The following is a 13,068-nucleotide window of genomic DNA, read 5'->3' as shown; positions in this document are numbered from 1 at the left end:
TATTTATTTATTTATGTGTGTGTGTGTGGCCAGCTCAGCCCACCAGGGGGCAGGGCTGGCTGGCATGTGGTGCTGGGGGATCGAACCGCGGTCCCTTTGCTTTTGTTAAGCTTGTTCTAAGTAGGTGCTTTAGACCACTGAGCCATCTCACCAGCCCCTCTTAACAGATTTTTTGAAATCCTAAATTTTGTACTTTGGGACTCCCTTACAGTCCAGCCCATTTCTGCATTAAACAGACTTGAGAAGAATGCGGCAGTGCTAAGAAGTGCATGTCTCTTCCGAAATTTTCTTTTACCAAGTAAACAACTGACATTCTTTCAGCAGCTGATTCTAAAAACAAAAACTCAGGGTGGAAATAAAGAGACGTAGACACAACAGGATCCCAGGAGTCCCCAGATGCTACAGCCCGCGCCAAGGGAAAAGGGCTCTGGCCCTAAAGCACCCCAAGGGTGCAGGTCCTGAGGGAAACACTCTTCAGACCCAGGCACCTGACTCTGGAAACCCCCCTAACGGCTAGGAGGGCAGTGGTTCCCTCCATCTCTGAAAACAGACCAGACCGGAACGCCACTGTGTCACTGCCTTTGGGTGCCCACCTCTGCCAAGGACCATTGAGTTCTCCAAGACACACAGTGAAGCTGCCTGGGCATCTCCGGCAGCTCACCAAGTGCCCTCGATGTAGGCTGCCCCAAAATGAATGACCTCCTTGCTCGAGTACACCAGCACCTCTGCAGGAGGCCTTCTACCGACTCTACATTCAGAAAACTGGTGGAACAGGCTAGAGCTATGGTTGCCCTGAAGATCAAACTTACTCAGGAAATGTTGCTCCTTCTGATTTGCAGAAAGGTTTAAATAACTTAACCCAAGTATGACCCAAGGAAGGTGCAGCTGCTGGGCCTTCCCTGGAATTGCAGGAAATACAAATATCATGTGTATGGCACAGGGGTGTCCTGAGCAGAAGGGACCTGGAGAGCCACATGGCTCAGGTATCCAGCTCCCTCCAACCTATGCACCTTCCTCCACCCACGGAGCCACTTCCTGGAACTTCACGCACCCCGAGACAGCTCACCTGGGGCAGAGCCTGAATACAAATCCAAGGGCCCTCATTCTCACCCACATGCCCTGTGACCTTGAGAGGGGCTGCAAAACAGAGAGGTTGAACCAGAGACTGCCAAGCCATCTTCTGGTCATTCACTCCACCAGGCATGGGCCTAGGTAGTTGGACCTTGCTCTGCTGTAGGTCCAGCTCCTTAAATTTTTTTTTTTTTTTTTTTTTAGACGGAATGTCACTATGTAGTGTAGGGCTGGCATTGAGCTCATTTATATAGTTGACACTGGCCTCAAACTCACAGCAGTCGTCCTGCCTCAGCCTCCAGAATACCAGGATTACAGGCATGCACCACCATTCCTGCAGCTCCTTGGATTTCAAAACAGTTCTGAAACAAACTAAATGATATATCGCAGCCAGCTGAGAGTCTCCAAACTGGGTCACCCGGCTTCAAATGACTCAGGCTGGAGTCCTGACCAAACCTAAATGAAAATTGGATAGCCAATGATTAACAGTGAGGGTGGCAGGAGTTCCACAGGCATGATCGGAGGGAGAAGAAAGGTGGCCCAGGACATCGGCCTGCTGAGTGCTCCGGAGCCCCGAGCCCACTTCCACCCCAGCACACAGGTGTGCTTGAGATTTCTTTTCTCCTGAGGACACTCCTCCTCTTATGCCCAGCCCCACTGCAGGATGGGCCCTCTATCTGCTGCTGGGGAGTCAGGGAGGGGGCACAGGAGGGAAAGGCCTCTCAGCCCCATCTATTCCTTAGCTTCAGCCCAACTAGCTGGCCTCTACAGCTTCTGACCCTGGAAGCCTGCAGGGGGCTGATCTTCAGGCCTGTTAATCATTTATAAAACAAGGATTTCTGTGGCTCCCACGAAGATGAAGTAGAAGGAAAACAGAATTTCCTCCTGCAATGTAGGAAAGAGGCCCACCCTTCCATGCCATGGGTGACATGAACCTCAGCAACAGCGTCTTTCTGAACCCTGTGCCTCTGCTCGCCCAGCTGAATGCTTTGCAAATCTTCTCAGTTTTTGCTCATTAAAAAAAAAAAAAAATTAAGTTGGGAATCTACAAATGGATGCAACTTGTCAAACGCTTCCTCTCAAGTGTTGGATCAGCCGCCGGCAGCTTAGCAACCTCAGAGGCACCTCTCTCTCCAGTCCCCACCCCTCCACAAAGCACTGCAACTGTCCCAGGACGCTGCTTTGGACTGCCAAGTGGCAAGCACCCAAGACTAGGGATTATTATGTCTTAGCTGTCTGTACCTGGTGTCTTTTGTGAAGGTTAGGCACAGACTTCGGGGTAAACAAAGTACCAGGATGGCAACCATAGAAGACTGGGAGGGACCTTTTGGTCATATCTTTGTGCTCACTGTGTCCTGTTTTATACCAAGATAAAAGAAAGAAATGCCATTTTGATGCCAGTGAAGTAGCATTTGCCTTCTTCAATTCTTAGCACCCCAGCTTCTCAAATACTTAATTTTCTTCTCAACGCATTAGCAAAATTTTCTTACCATCCTAAGCTGGCAGTGAAAACACTGTCTTATATCTGAAGAAGTTTGTTTTTTTTTTTTTTTTTTTTTTTTTTTTTTTTTTTTTTTTTTTTTTTTTTTTAAGATAGGTTCTCGCTCTGATACCTACTCTAGCCTTGTGCTCCTGGGCTTAAGCGAGCCTCCTGTCTCAGCCTCTAAAGTCACTAGAACTACAGGGATGTACCACTGTGCCAGCCTGCAATAGTTTCTACAGGGACAAATTCCACCAAAACACATCAATAATTACTACCATCCTGTGAGCACATGTTTGGCATGAGGCTCTATACATTTGTATCTTCTCCTCTAATCTTCATGGCTAATTTTTTTTGTTGTTGTTGTTAATGTATTTAGTACAGGTTCTACAGGGTCTCGCTACACAGATCAGACTCGTAGTGATTCTCCTGTTTTTAGCCTCCCAAGCACCTGGATTACAGGACATGCCCAGCCCAGCCCAGCCCAGTCATGCCCAGCCCAGTCACAATGCCATCTTAGCACACCCCAGAGGCAGGGCCGGCACAGCATGGCATGCCAAGAATCGAACCCCCATCCCGTGTCTGCCTAAACAGAAGCTTTAATCTGCTGAGCTAGCTGGCCGGCCCTTCCTCATGGCTAATCTCTTAATCCCCAGTAAAGGTATATTATCCCCATATTACAGATGAGAAAACAGAGATAGAGAAGTGAAGTGTTTTGGCCCCATGCCAAACAGCTACAACAGATTGCCTCCTGGCTTCCCTGTGTGATGTGCTCACTCCCCAACCTTTTGGGATTCTGGCTAAGGACTCTGGGAGAATACTGAACAAGGAAGAGATGTTGGGACTGAGGGCAGCAGGCAACACTCTGGCAGAAGTCCAGGCTCCAGAAAAGAAGGGCTGTGAACGGTAATGGAGAACAGACGCGTAATTAAGCATCTGCTGTGCTGCCGCTTTCCGCATCTCCTACCTGCCAGCAACTCCGCTCTGAAGCATGTAACAGGAGACCACTTCCAGGGCCCTCTATTCTTGTGCAAAGCGGTCAGGATGATCTCCAGCCGGAGGCACCTTGTCAAACCTTTTCTGCTAGGAAAATATCTGACTCATCATCTTCCTTCTTTTCTGTTCCATTACTCAAGCTAATTCCACGTGTCATTCCTCCCTTCTGGGCTTCTCACAGCCTTAGAGTTCCCCACCCTGATCTTGTCCCCTGATTGCTGCCCTTCGATGCTGACATCACTGGTGACAACAAATGAGTAAGATATGCTGCAGAATGCTACAAACATGTTACTCTGCACAGGAGCCAGAGACTGCATTTCCCACAATGTGGCATGAAACAAGAGTCAAAACAAGACTACTTTTTAGGAAGGGCTGGATCTGTGTTAGCTGAAGGCAGCCAGCAGGACAATGCCCACCTTCTCTTCAATGATGGGGACTGGGGTGTAGGATGGAAAAGGAAACCACTCCCACTGTCTTAGAACACGTAACCCCAAACCCAAATATTAGATTAGCCATTGACAGCCTTCTCCAGATCAATAGGATGGGAATCTGAGTCCCAGGGTGGCAATACCTGAACATGAAGACTAAAAATGGAGGTAAGAATCTTTTGCCTTGCTGTCTTTCACGGCAACAATCCTCTTCCTTGTCCATTTGGCAAATATCTGGCTCAGGCCCAGAGAGCCAAGGGAAACAGGCAACTCACTTTAAGTTTGATTCTAGGAAGAGTGGGATTTTGTTTGCTTTGAGCTGGGGGACTCACTATGTTGCCCAGGCCAGACCTGAACCCCAGTAGCTGTGACCACTGGTATGTAACGCTGTGCCTAGCTACGGAGAGTGTTTGAAAAGCTGCCTGGGAGAGCTGGGCATGGTGCTACATGCCCCTAGTTCTAGCCACTCAGGAGCCAGAAGAAGGAGGATCACATAAAGAGCCCATGAGCTCAAGACCAGCCTGAGCAACACAGTGAAATTCCATCTCAAAAAATTCAAACAGGAGAGAAGGGAGGGGAAGAGAGGGAAGGGGGAGGAAGGGGAGAAGAGGGGAGGGGAAGAGAGAGGAGAGGAGGGGACAGGAAGAGAAGAGGGGGACCCAAGGAAGGGTCATGGTCTCCCTAAAAGAATTGGCACATTTTCAAAACTTCACAGTTGGAAAACCCAAAGTCAGCAGCCAGGGGCCATCTGCCATTTTGGATTCCCTAGGTTGGGTATAAATCCCAGATATAAGTCCCATACTCTGACACGGACCTGCTAGGAGAAAATACTAGATGGATCTTCCTGCTGGTTTGGCTGGTATTTGAAAATACTTTAAGCTGTTCAGGACCCGAGTGCACTGCGCTGGGACTGAGGCTCAGCAGAACACACGCAGGATTGGCAGTGGAACATGCCTCACCGCCCAGTCAGCCTCTGGCAGCTGGTGACTCTGAGGTAACACGGCCCCTGCCTCAGGTCACTCACCTCTGGAATGGGGAGAACCTCAGTTTCACAGTGAGTCCTCGCTAGGAAGTAGTTCGTTTTCTAGATGAAGGCTTTTAAGTCTATTATTACATTTCACACAGTCTCACTTAACAACATTCGCAACCCCATAGGACACGTGTCACAGTTTCCATGTTCACAGATGACGAAGCAGCACTGGAAAAGGCAGGGTTTGAGGCCACCCAGCTAGCGGGTGCACCCTTGGAGTCAAGCCCAGGTCCTCTATGCCAGGACAAGAGAGAGCTGCCCACAGAAGGAGTGGAAAGATCAACAGCCACCTGGCGAGGGACCTGGGTGTGAGCCTTTCTGGAAAGTTCTGTCCCTTCAGTCCACCGAGCTCTTTTTGGGCCCCAAAATGAGGGTGGCACCACACACCTGTTTACCTGGAAAGTTCTTGCCCAAATCCCATGAGCGCCAGGTGCAAAAGTCCCCCAGGTGAGGGCAAAGTTTCCTAACTTGAAATTGGGACACTCAGATCAAGAGCTGCAGCCTGGGAGTAAGAAAGGAAGAAGAGGCTGAAAAAAGGAAGCCAGCGGGACCAAAGCTGTTTAGGGCGTGAGAGGGCAACAGAAGGACAGAGTTCAAATGTACTCAGCGGCCAGGGAGCTGGCTTCTGCAAGCCGAAATGGGGGGGCTGGAAGGGACACGGGGGCTGAGCCCACGTCCAACGGCAGAGCCACCCACCCCTGATGTGTAAGACCTTGCGTTCATGTAATAACCGTATCAGATAAAATCAAAATTAGCAATTCTATTAAAGCCCTCTCGATTACAGTCATGCTATATTTACTCACGTACTAAGGGTAAAAGTTTGAGAACTGTTGTTTTAAAATACCTCGTAGTGCTGTTGACCCTTCCGTGGCTATGACAGCATAAAATTGCATTTACCCAAACATCACGCATCTGCCCTGTGCCCAGCCAGGTAACTTCCGGGCCTCACGGATATAGCGAAAATGCTTTGTAACTGCAAAAGGCACACAGTGAGAGCATAATTAACTGAAGGCATTTCCACCGGGAGCTTATCCGCAATGTCATCAATTAATGATCGTCTCTGAATGATGGTGATTAAGACGCAGAAGAAACTTAACATGTTTAAGAGTGAAAGAAGCCAATCTGAAAAAGCTACACAAGGTAGGGCTGCAATTATACGGCATGCTGGAAAAGGAAAAAACGTTTCCAAATCACACCTCTTTAAGATGCAATCTGACTCTCCCACTTTCCGCCCTCAGCAGGTGGCCCAGGGCGAGGCCCGCGCTGTAGAGCGCAGGAAGCAGGGCTGGGCCAGGTGTGCTCGGAGATGAAGCGCGATGGGGGCGCTAGTGCAGCCAAGAGGTTTCTACTCGATCGTGGGGTCACCGCAGAGGCAAACTCCCTAGGCTTCCCGTGGTCCAAGGGCGAGCCTCTCCGGGCAGCGGGTCCCCCTCAGGGCAAACACGCCAACGAGCCTCTGTAACACCTGTTTACACTCTGTAATGGGGGGTGAAGCTCGGCCCCTTCCGCGCCCGCCGAGGCAGGGAGCCCCGCGACAGTGCCAGACTTGATCTTCCCCACCCACGGGCGCAGACCCCTATCACTTACCTGCGTCGTCTTGTGCTCCTGGGGTCTGCGCTCCCGCGGGAGGGCGTCCCGTGTCCCGCAACCCTAGGCGGCTCTCGGGGCACTGATCGCGCGGAGTCCAGAGGGAGGCGCGCGCCCGGTGTGTGGTCGCCAAGGTCGCCGACTTCCCGAAAGGCGGCGCTCAGGTGGCACAGTGTTGAACAAAGCCCGCAGCGCTGCACAGGGCGGCGCAGGCTCCGCGCTCCGGGCACGGTGGCGGGCGCAGGGCGGGTTCCCTCCGCACGCTATCTGGTCGGCCGCCGGCCTTGCCCCGGCTGCCAGGCGAGCGCGGGGCGCTCACAGAGCCGACTGGTGGCGGGAGGCTCACGCCGCGGGGCGCAGCGAGGAGTGCGCGGAGCCGAGGCGGTCTGCCGGCCGGCGTGGGCTCGACTCCGGCCAGGGGGCGCTGCGCACCCGTGGGAGGGGCACCCCGGGGCAGCGGCCACGTGGGGCACCTGCGGCCCCACAGCTGCAGGAGTCGGCTCAGCTGGAGGCTCTCTCGCGAGCAGGCTAGGTGCGCACCGAGCGCCGCGGGCGACCGCGCTGTCCTCGCCCCGAGCGTTATACAGCGGTGCGCTGATCAAACCAAGCAAATTAGCCAAGTACTTCTGCGCTGCTTTCCCCGCCCGCGTCTGAGCCGCGTAGCGGTGAGCACAGCGAATCGCTGCCCACTCCGCAGACTTTATAGCTGCGGTCCAAATGACTATGTTGACTTTGGCATTGTTTCTGTTTGTCAGGGCAATTGCCTGTCTCGTTACTGGAGCCGGGAGATAATACGCAGATCTTTTGGCCAGCGTCCTCATTTAAGTCTAGAGGGTGGCTGGTATTTTAAAAAATCAAATGCCACAAAAGAGAACAGCATAATGCCTGGCACTGTGGCTGGTAAGCTCACACTGAATGTTGGCCATGATTGCATAATCTGAAACTTCTTATACTTCATCAAAAAGTGTTCTTTGGATGTGTGCTCTCATTGCAAAAAAAGAGGAACAGGAAGAGGAGGAGGAGGAAGAAGAGAAGAAGAGGAAGAAGAGAAAGAAGAGGAGGAAGAGGAAGAAGAAGAGGAAGAAGGGAAGAAGAGGAAGAAGAGAAAGAAGAGGAGGAAGAAGAGAAAGAAGAGGAGGAAGAGGAAGAAGAAGAGGAAGAAGAGGAGGAGGAGGAAGAAGGAGAAGGAGGAGGAGAAGAATGGAGCAGTTTGGAAGCCCTCTGGTATCCCATTGTGGTTGAGAATCACTTAACATCATAGCACATGCTCTTCCAGGATCAATCTACCCATATAAGACTTTATATATTTTAGTTTGTAACATTTATGTTGTGCCTTGGCCAGGTTTTCCCCTGCTCTTTTGAACATGTTTTTAGCCACTAATGTTCGACATTTACTTAACCTCTCTACTATCAAACACTAAATTTTCAATTTTCCTATTACAATTAGGTATCTATGCCTTTGCCCACATACTTCCTTAAAATAAACTGTGAGGTAAATTTCTCTACAGGGTATATATACCTAATGTAAGTTTTTAAGTGCATTATCAAAGTACTTTTCAGGAAGTTCGCCTGTTTCCTCTTGTCAATGCCCTTGCCAGTTACTCCTGGAAATGTCAGTTTAGTAGGCAAATGGCATTTTTCTTAATTTACATCCTTCTTTTTAAAAGTTAAAAAACACTGCATTCTGCCTGGCAAGTGCAAGGTCCTGAGTTCAATTCCTGGTACCATAATAAAATGAAATAAAAACGCTGCATTTTAGACTGTAGTTCTTGGATGGTTGCCAATCCTCCAGACCCTGCACGCCACCCTGGAGATAAGAAAACTTGTCTTGGGGTCTAAATACCAGGGAATGTGGTCTCTGCTTCCAGATCAGATGATTTCAGAAAAATTTAATGCAAAACACATGTGGAAGTTTAAATACTTTAGGGGACACATTACAGAAAGAAAACAAGCGAACATTTTTAGTAAGATTAATCCATAGCCCAAGACATTATCTAAACATGCAATGAATATAAAATAGACACATTTTATACTGTCTTTGAAATCCTATTGTACATTTATAGCACATTGCAATGTGGACTAGCCACAGCTCCAAGCACACAGAAGGGCAGACCCCCAATCTTAAAGTGGAAAGCCCTCGTGTGACAGCTGCCTCCTCCACCCTCATGCTGGCTGTTCAGCATAGCCCTATAGTTTTGCCTAGGAAGGTCTACCCTGGAGAAGCCATATTTCAACCCTAACATTTTTAATTTGTTTTTAATTGGCCTGTCTGTATTCTCTGTTAAAGTAGTAAAGAGCAAACAGCACAAGTCCTGCTAGAGATACCATTTGCTGCAAACTTCTCATGAAAGCATAACCAAAGCATAATGTGGCCTAGCCGCATATACTTACATGTGTGAGGAGGCAGGAAGGCCCAAGCTAGGGATGGAGGCCTTTTATATAGATCGATGGACAGCTATGTGTCATTAATGACAACCTTTCCTTTGTGAAGATTTATGGGAAATGAGAAAAAGTTCCTAGGGAGAGAGGGCCATCGTTTCAAAGGGCTTAGGCGCTCCTTGTCTTCTTAGGACTTTGCTTACTCTTTTCTCAGTCCTTTATGCCTGGTGACATATACGTAGGAAATACCCACTGAAATTGTGAACTGTTTCACAAATTACCCTGTACGTGTGCCTCCTTTGGAAACATAAGGTGCAGAGATTACTTTAGGTGAGGACTTCAGCACTGAGCAACACACACCAGGAAGCACCTAGTGTAATGGCAGGACCATGGCTTTGGAGGTGAAGCCCTCTGGGATGCCCCTGCAGCTCTCTCACCTGTTAGCTCTGTGACACAGAAAAGGTGCTGAACTGTGATTGTTGTTTCCTGACCTACAGAGGATGTTGCTAGGCAGGTACAGTTTCCTAACCCCGGGGGCCCCCACCTCAAAATTTTGCACCCAGTCCCCTTAAATGATAAAAGTGATACTAGACAAATGTGGAAACTTGTTTCAGTTTACAGGCAAAAGCTTTGAGAGGAAGAAGAAATGGGGAAGGGACTTCAGTTTAAGAAGAGGAGCAGAGCCAGGGAGATGGCTCAGTAGAATAAGCACTTGCCTGGCAAGCACAAGGGCCTGAATTCAATTCCTGGTTCCACACACACAAAAAAGAGGAGCTGTGTCCCTTCACCTTGGAGAGATCAGACTGGCCCCAAAGCAAGAGACCAACTTTTGTGGGGTTTCTGGGGAGGCCAGGTTCTGCTAATTTTCCACTGGATCGTGGATATGGAATCTTCGGACACTTCATGTTTTAGGGTATTTCTTCCTTGTGTAGTAGGCTGTGGATCAGTAGCTGTGCTTCCCCTTGGAGGCATCACCGTGCCCGCTGCTGTTACAGCATGGCTTCTCCCCGCAGCGAGAGTAGGGGGCTACGGGAAGAGCACATTCACACCTTGTTGGCAAGGAAGCATGAGCGCAGAGACATCTTAACCTTCAGTGGGAAGCAGGTCGTACAGCCCGGAGCAGAACCCCAGCTCCTGCCCTCGTGAAGATCCTTGTCCTATTTCAGACGTGCTTTGTGAAAGGAACAAAGGAGAATGCCTTACAGATCTGCAGTTGTGTATCTCTCTAGGATGGCAGAGCAGCCACTGACCAAAGCCTTGTTTTGAAGGAAAGAACAGGAAACAGTGTCTATTAAGTGGCAAAGCATCCATCCCAGGGGGGTACAGAGGGCCGATCCCTAGGTGCGCCCTGGCAGCAAATAAAGCCAGAGCAAGCGCTATGGAACAGCAATAAAGGGGAAAGAACAAAGTTGTGTTTTTGTTTTTCCAATTCTTTTGGTACAGGGTCTCAGTATCCAGCTCCATAGTGATCCTCCTGTTTTCAGCCTCCCTGGTGCTTGGATTACAGGCATGAGCCACCATGCCTGGACTTGGTGGCTGGCTCAGCACACCCGTGGACAGGGCCAGCACAGCATGCGGTTTTGGGGATCGAACCTGGGTCCCTGTGTTTGCCTAAGCAGGCACTTAGTCCACTGAGCTCTCTCACCGGCCAAAGAGAACAAAATTTTAAGTGTGGACACAAAAAGTAGAAATGCTGCCATCTCATACCAGGGGTTTGGAATAGGTGGTTTGTCCCAAAGGTGAAAAGTATGTGACCCAACTCCTCGATATAAGAATTGTGCATACAATTACACTGGATGTGCTTTTGGGTAAAAGTGATGCTTGTGGCTGACTCAAGTAAACATGCAACTTGTGGGAAGGCAAAAACTCGGGTAAATTCATTCATTTCACACAGCCCCTCAGTGCCCTACAGCTATCTGCTTAGCTGGGCATGGCGATGCCTGCCTGTGGTCCTAGCTATCTGGGAAGCTGGGGCAGGCAGACTGTGAATGCAGGCCAGCCTTGGCAATTTAGTGAGACGTATCTTAAGCCACACAAACGTGGGCACAACGGTGCCTAAGGGTCTGGGTTCAATCCACAGTACTGAAAACAAACTTTTCTGCTGTTGAGTACCAGGATCATGAGTTTTCGTTTTCACATGTTGTTCTTACACTGAATTTTGACAGCAATCTGCACACCTCGGAGGCACACAGCAGGCCCCAGTCCTGGCCTACAAGTGTCTGTTGTTTCTTCAGAGCCTCTCATCAGTTTCCACAATGAGGTTTTAAAAACGGCATTGTCTAAGGGTTGAAAAGAAGCGCAGGTGAATGGTGAGGCTTGGCAGCCAAAGCCCTAGATGGAACCAGCTTTAGAAGGTAGTCGAAGAGCTACTGCTTCACTAGGGGAGTTGACTACAGTACCTACACAGGGCGCCGAACAACGTTCAGATGCAAGACACCACCTATATAGGTGTTACGGTTTGTGTCCAGATGTCCTTCCCACCCCCAACGCCTCATGAAGTCATGGAGGTGGCTTTTGCAGAGGTAGCTAGATCTAGAGTTTGTGAATGACTTCTAGTGCAATGCTGGGATTAAGGGTGCTGGGATTAAGGATGCTGGGATTAAGGCTTGGTGACTGCTAGATCACCCCACTAACTGGACTGCACCACTCGGATGCCAGCAATCTGGATACAAGGGACAAAGGCTTGTTTTCCCCTTTTGCTCTTGCTTTTCCTGTCTTCTGCCACCATGAACAGTTGTCCCTGTGTCACATCACCCTGCCTTGGAGCCAGCTGATATGGACTCAAACCTCTACAAACTGTGAATTAAGTAACCCTTTCTTCTTTTAATTTTGGGTTGGGCATTTTGTCTCAGTGACAAGAGAAGAGTAAGGCAGTAGGTACGCCTTCCGCAGCTCGGGGGGGGGGGGTGAGCAGTAAGCTGAGCGCTAACCACGTGCCCTAGCAAGCACAAGCACTCCACCACTGTCTTCTGCACGTGGGGAACCACAGGCTGCCTTCCCATTCTGCCTATCTGGAAAAACGAAAATCATCCCTGAGAATTCCCCTCACATGCATGGTAAGAACTGCTTGGGCACAGTCGGGCTACGGAATCCCCTACATGCCTGGGTGGCCTCTTCTGCTAATTCATGCAGCTGTGCTCTACCAAGCCCACTGCAAACACTAATCATGCCTGACTGCTAGTAATCAGCACTAATCGCACGTAGGATAAACCTTATTGGCTGTGATACTGCCACTGTGCAAAGCAAAGGCTGACTGCTGTTGGTAGGCAGCCTCTTGGTCCTCTGGGAAGTTGGCAGTGTAGGGTACTGGTGGTAAGGATCCTCGTGGGTCTGTTTCTGGAACATTCACTAGGCAAGAGAGTCCCATTTCAGAATATTAATTGCCTTTGTTAATAATTTTGGGGGCGGGGGAGATGGCTCAGTGGAATATGCACTTCCCTGGCAAGCGCAAGGGCCTGAGTTCAATCCCCGGTTCCACCAAAAAAAAAAAAAAAAAAGAAAAAAATAATTTTGAGCTTGTTAAAAGATGGCAACTTCAGGCCCCTGAGTTTGGCTTAATCCATACAACAGAAATCTCTTCTCTGGTGAACGAGGTATGATTTACCCCAGTACTTACCAGGCCTCTGTCAGGGCAACAGTTCAGCTGGCACAAGCACCGGCTTGGCAAGCACAAGTACCTGTGTTCAGTTCGGGTACCAAACACACACACAAAATCAACTTCCAGGCCTCTGTCCTGAAATGCACTTTGGTTATATAGTCTGCGCTCTAACGTGCTCATCAGTGAGCGTGGCCACACTAGGTATTTACGAAAACCTAAGGATGGCAGCTTGTGAACACAGCCACGCACGGAATAGTAAACGCGAAATCCGCATGCACCATGGCAGGGTCATAGCTGAAGTTCAGTAAGTACCTGCTGAACAACACATATGACTGACAAAATAGGACGCACCTGAAACTGATGCAGAATAAAGAAACGGAAGACTAGTGTGTCAAATGAATCCAGGAGACTCTCAACCCACACCTCTTGCCGTCAGACTAGTACAGTAAGTGATATTTATCCCTTCTGGGAAACAATATAAATAGCTGAATCACCACAT

The 13,068-nt window shown here is 49.4% G+C and overlaps 1 protein-coding gene across 5 annotated transcripts in view; it reads right to left on the bottom strand.

Moving 5' to 3' along the window:
• Vwa2 (von Willebrand factor A domain containing 2) overlaps nucleotides 1–7,227 on the bottom strand; it is a 53,185-nt gene extending 45,958 nt beyond the window's left edge. For 4 of the 5 annotated variants that reach the window (XM_004631548.2, XM_023715486.1, XM_023715487.1 and 1 more), the window contains exon 1: nucleotides 6,593–7,227. The gene's annotated coding sequence lies outside the window, so the exon portion shown is untranslated. Of the gene's footprint in view, nucleotides 1–699; nucleotides 744–6,592 lie in introns of those variants that run through there. The other variant, XM_023715485.1, reaches the window with a different exon arrangement.
• Nucleotides 7,228–13,068: the final 5,841 nt, after the last annotated feature.

The sequence above is a fragment of the Octodon degus genome, unplaced genomic scaffold, assembly GCF_000260255.1.
Source record: "Octodon degus isolate 3935 unplaced genomic scaffold, OctDeg1.0 scaffold00042, whole genome shotgun sequence".
Lineage (NCBI taxonomy): Eukaryota > Metazoa > Chordata > Mammalia > Rodentia > Octodontidae > Octodon > Octodon degus.
Note: the sequence above shows the minus strand (reverse complement) of the source record. Positions and strands in the feature narration are given on the sequence as shown.